The sequence below is a fragment of the Hevea brasiliensis genome, chromosome 12 (assembly GCF_030052815.1).
Source record: "Hevea brasiliensis isolate MT/VB/25A 57/8 chromosome 12, ASM3005281v1, whole genome shotgun sequence".
Lineage (NCBI taxonomy): Eukaryota > Viridiplantae > Streptophyta > Magnoliopsida > Malpighiales > Euphorbiaceae > Hevea > Hevea brasiliensis.
In genome coordinates, this window is record NC_079504.1 from 35,975,634 (window position 1) to 35,981,633 (window position 6,000).

The window sequence follows — 6,000 nt, forward strand, 5'->3', positions numbered from 1 at the left end:
TTTTTTTTTTTAGTAAATTTCTCTCTCTCTCTCTCTCTCTCTCTCTCTCTCTCTCTCTCTCTCTCTCTCTCTCTCTCTCTCTCTCTATATATATATATATATATATATATATATCAAAGATAACTCTTCAAAATAACTTCATAAAAGTGTGCCAACCAAACTTAATAAGAAGACTTAAAAAATTATTATACAGCATAGTATTTGTTTTATCTTTATTTTTAAATTTTTTATATAAAAAATTAGCTTATCATATTAAAAATTAATTTTTTATTTAATTTTTTTAAACTTTAACTAATAAAATCTTATTTTATACTAAAAATAATTATTAAAAGATTATATATATATATATATATATATATATATATATATATATATATATATAGTCAGTTTAAAACGCATTTCTTATATTCAAAATTTAATAATTTTAATAATAATAATTTAAAAATACCAAATGATATATGGTTTTGTTTTTAACTTTATTTTTCCTTTTGTTGGTGTATGAAATAATCAATTAATTTAAAAAATAATGGAAAATAATCTATTAATCAACTTATTTCAAAATTTCAAAATAAATGATATATTATCAAATATAAAATTATATTAATTACTATTAAAAATAATTATATATTAACACTTGAAATAAAATCAATTTTTATTTAAATGTTTTAATTTCAACGACTAAAATCTTATCTTATACTTAAAAAACAATAATTGTCAAGAGAATAATATTTTTTTAATTTAATTTTTGCTTAGTTTAGAAAAAAGGATGAATTACTTTTTAAAGATTATATTAAGATATATATTTAAATAATTATTCACTAAAAAATTATTTATAAAATTTAAACATTTTTTTAATTATTTCTTATGTTTAAAATTTGAGAATTTAAATAATAATAATTTAAAAATCATCACATGATATTTTTTTTACTATGTTTATCATTTTATTGACATATGACAGCTAATTTTAAAGAAAATAGAAAATAATTTACTAATTTAAATGATATATTATCAAATATAAAATTATATCAATTACTATTAAAAAAATTATATATTTACCCTTGAAATAAAATTGCAATTAATTAAAAATTTTATCATTAATAAACTTTTATAATATGATTATAAGAATATAAAATATAGAAAAATATAAAATTGCAATTAACAAATTCAGATCCTACTTAGTTGGATCTAGAGTTATTGTATACACAGACTATATTGCTATCCGATACCTCTTGGACAAAAAGAAAGCGAAGCCAAGGTTAATCCTGTGGATTCTTCTTCTACAAGAGTTTGACCTGGAAATTAAAGACAAGAAGGGGATCGAGAATGTGGTAGCTGAGCACTTCTCTAGGCTAAAGCAGGAAGATAAGGGAAATCTGACTAAGGACCTGCCCATTGATCATTCTTTTCCAGATGAGCACCTCTTATCCATCTCTCAACCCCCATGGTATGCGGATATAGTTAATTATCTTGTGTGTAGAGTTTTGCTATTAAATATGTCCTACCAACAGAAAAAGTTCTTACATGACATAAAGGGCTACACTTAGGAGGAACCTCTGCTATACAAAAGGTGCTATGATGGACTTATCAGAAGATGCATACTAGAGGAGGAAGTAGAAAGTGTGTTACAATATTGCCATTCATCACCTTATGGAGGACACTTCAACACCTCTAAAACAATAACAAAAATCTTACAATTAGGTTTTTATTTGCCCAACTTGTTTAAAGTTGTGAGAAATTTTATGCTAACATGTAATCAATGCCAACGACCAGGGAATATTTCAAGAAGGAATGAGATGCCACTCCATAGAATACTTGAGGTTAAACTATTTAATGTTTTGGGTATAGACTTCATGGGTCCATTCTCATCCTCATTTGGTAAGAAATATATCCTTATTGGTGTGAATTATGTATCCAAGTGGGTAGAAGCAATAGCCTTACTAACAAATGATGCAGGGGTAGTCATCAAGTTTCTCAAAAAGTACATCTTTATAAGATGTGGCACACCAAGTGTAATCATTAGTGATGAGGGAAGCCACTTCTGTAATAATAAGTTTGAAGCCTTACTCAAAAAATATGTAGTGACTCACAAAGTGGCAAGACCATACCACTCTAAAACAAGTGGACAAGTGGAAATCTCAAATAGGGTATTGAAGAGGATACTTGAGAAGATAGTAAATCGCTCAAGGAAGGACTGGTCCCTGAAATTAGATGATGCACTATGGGCTACCATACTACCTTTAAAACACGTATTAGAACCACTCCCTTTTGCTTGGTAGAAGGGAAGTCATGCTACCTCCCTGTTGAACTTTAACATAAAGCCTATTAAGCAATCCAGACCCTCAATTGACCTAAAAACTACTGGAGAAAAGAGGCTTCTATAACTTAATGAACTCGAAGAAATTAGGTAAGATGCCTATGAGAATGCAAGAATATTTAAGGAAAAGACAAAAAGCTAGCGTGACAATCACATCACAAGGAGAGAAATTAAAGAAGGAGACCTGTCGACACCATATTTTGGCCGATCCCCGAAATCAACAGACTTTGAAATCGATCCCCAGCACCAAGTCTCCAGGTCGCTCACTTCATTATCAATCTCTCTTCAAAGAGACCAAACCAACACCAAGTCTCCAGGTCGCTTAATTCATTGCCGATCTCTCAAACCAATTATCGAGTCACCTCGCCAGCCGATCACATTTCCGATCTCCCATCAAATGAAATCCAACCGACATTAAGTCTTCGTGCCATCCAGTCTTATTTCTGACCTCTATTTTATAAATATGGTGGATAATCGTTAAATAAAGTTAAGGTTTCAATTCGGTCCGATTTCCGTTGTGGATAATTGTTTAATAAAATTAAGGTTTTAATCCGGCTTAATGTTGCTTTCGATCTTAAGTGTTCAAATCAAGTTTCCAATTTTAATAATCTTGAGTCCCGTTCGGTGTTTGTTCTCAGCCGATCTCATGCTTACAATGTTTTTTCGACCTCTTATACTTAGATCAATAATCACTTTTAAGTTTGATGTTCTAATTGGTTCAGACAGTCAGGCGCTTGTACAATTTAGATACTTTCCGATCACATCCAGTCATTGAACAAAAGAGAGAATTTCATTTCATTTCAAAATAAAATACAAGTCATTCGGCTGGAGGATCACCCCCAGCCTGTTCTACATTTTGCTCACCCTCTCTATCTCCCTCAGCTTCCTCCTCGCTCTCCTCTTCGTCTTGGGGAGCTAGGTCCACCATCCAGGAAAAGTCCTCCTTGGGATAACGCTTCTTGAGCTCGGCCAAAAGGTCCCCGTGGGCGTTCACATAAGCACTGGCCTCCCTCGTCATTGCCTCTTATTCTTTCGCTCTAAGTTCTTCAGTGAGGCGAGCGACATCAGCAGCTCGGAGCGCCCAAGCTTCTTCAAGAACATGAGCCTGCTCGGCCAATTTATCCTCATAGAATTTCATTCGCCCCTCAATTTCAGCTATATATTCCCAGGCGGATGAAAGTTGAGCTCGGGCGGAAGCCGCTTCCTGACCCACCTTCTGGATCTCCTGCTTCAAATGATGAGCATTTTCCCTGATAATATGCTGGTTCACTAAGCTCTCCACGCTCAAGCTCATCGTCTGGGTCAGGAGATCATCGATGTTGCCTTGGGTCAACCTGTTCCGATCCTCCTGGAGGCAGATGGAAGCTCCTAGAACCTTTGCCAAGCCCGGATTCTCCCGTACAGATCTATTCTTCTCCAGGGAGTGAATAAGGACTTGAGCGCCGCGGGAAAGGGTCCGCGAAGTAGGTTAGGAAGGACCCCCTTCCGCACTCGAAGCAATCGGTGGAGGAGGTGGTAGCTCTTCTTGTCGAGGCGGAGACCAAACCACTTCTATTTCAGGGATCGGTGGTCCCGAGGGTTGGGACGAGCCTCCCTGCATCTCCCCTGGATCACGCCTTGGTGTCTGTGAGGCCTCAGCATGCTTCATCTCCCGCACCTTCCTAGAGACCTCTCTCTTCCCCTTTCGGCTCTCTTTGGAAGCCTCGCCGCTTGCCATACCTGCACAAAGAAAAAGTTAGTGAGTTCGCTATGGCCAGAGATCAGAGATATAGAAAGTACCGAGGCCGAGGTCAGAGAGCTGAAGCCCGCGTTCTTTTTCGGTAACCAGCTGCATCATCCAATGATGCAGTTCGGCCATCACCGCATCTAAATAGGAAAACTTCTGATTGACCGCCTGATCCTTTAGCTCTATTACCATTGCGCCCTCTTCCCTACTCAGGGCGATGTGCTTCGGGAGTGATGGGCCCAGATGCAGCCAGCTACATGGGAAACCCTCAAAACCGTTCGGGATCTTGCTCCTCAGAATAAAGAAGCAATTCTTCCAATTCTTCAGCGAGGAGGGCAGATTGGTAAAGAGCCCACAATGCGGTCTCGCCTGAAAGAACCAGTACTCGTCGTCCTTTCGATGAGTTAACCTATGTAGCTCGGCGAACACCTTCGCTGTAGGACTGAGTCCCTTAGCTCGGCAGAGGCCTCTGAAGGCTACCAGGATCCGCCATGAGTTCGGATGTACTTGGGCTATGCATACTTGGTGGAATTTCAGAACGTCCTTGTAGAAGTCATCAAGAGGAAACCGCAGGCCGGCTTTTAATTGCTCTTCGTATGTCATGATCATATCATTTTCTTCGAAGAAATGATTGGCTCGGAGATCGCCATGGCATCTGATAAGCTCGTATGAGTCGGTCCGAAGATTGTATTCTTAGCTAATCATCTGCAGATCAGTTTCTTGAAGGATGGATGGCAGTTCATCCATGGGAAGGCTCTCTCTCCCTGAGGAATGTGCTCGTTTTGAGGGTACCGCTTGACCCCGGGCTGAAACAGAGGTTGTAAGAGGTTCAGATCGCTCGCTTGGTCCGACCACTTCAACCTCATCTGACAACCATGAGACATGAATGGAAGGGAGGCTCGCCGCTCTCTGACCCTCGGCGCCACTCATTTTCAAAGAAAAGAAAAAATTTAACTAAAAAAAAGATCAAAACCCTTACCGAAGTGTGATCGGTGTCGCAAGAACTTGAAAAAATGAGAGAATTTTGGAATCGCTCGCGAGATGCTGAAAATGACATAAGGGAGCAACTGGCTGACCCATCCCCTATTTATACCCGTCTGAGAATTTAATGCTCATAGTATTCCAAGCAGCGCGTCGGTTAGCGGGATTCGCTAGTTTTTCTGACACGTCGCAAGAACATTCTAGAAACTCCATAAATAAATAAGGGGAGATCGGCTAGTTAAAGATCGGCGAATTAAAGTAGATGTTCAGAATTACAGATCGGCAAAGGGCTATTTTGTTAGGAATCGGATCGGATAAACACATTAGAGATCGAAAAATAATCAATGCAATAATAATAAAATGATAATTGTCAAAATAAAATTTCATTTCCAAAAGGTCAGATTACATCATGTGGGCGATCTCTAGAGATCGGATTACATTAAAGGTCAGATTACATTGATCGGATTACATTAAAGGTCAGATTACATCATTTGGGCGATCTCTAGAGATCGGCGGTACATCCTACCTAATAAAGACCTATGTCAAAACCTAGTCTCGTGGCTGAATCAAAAGAAATGTTTGATTAGAAAACCAGCCATCAACATCGGATAGATGTACAGCTCAGATGGGGTGACTATGACTCTTATGAGGATGGGAGAGGTCATCGTCAATGTCATCGCTTGGAACCAAGCCGCTGTCGGGACACCCAATGTGGTGAGGAGCCAAGTGAACTTCGAACGGCAGTCACCAATGATAAGAGGGAAATTAGCAGTCTTCTCGCCCGTAATCGGTTCGCCGATTATATCGGTCGACCGACTCGAGATGGACACGATCGATATTCTCGATATGGATCGGTAAATTAGTCCGGTTCTCTCACTGTTATCAGAGGTAGCCATTGTGATTTTCTGATCATCGGGGTCATAAATTTTCAGTCGATAAACAAAGTGAACAATAAGAAAAAGATCAAAAGCAGCTACCA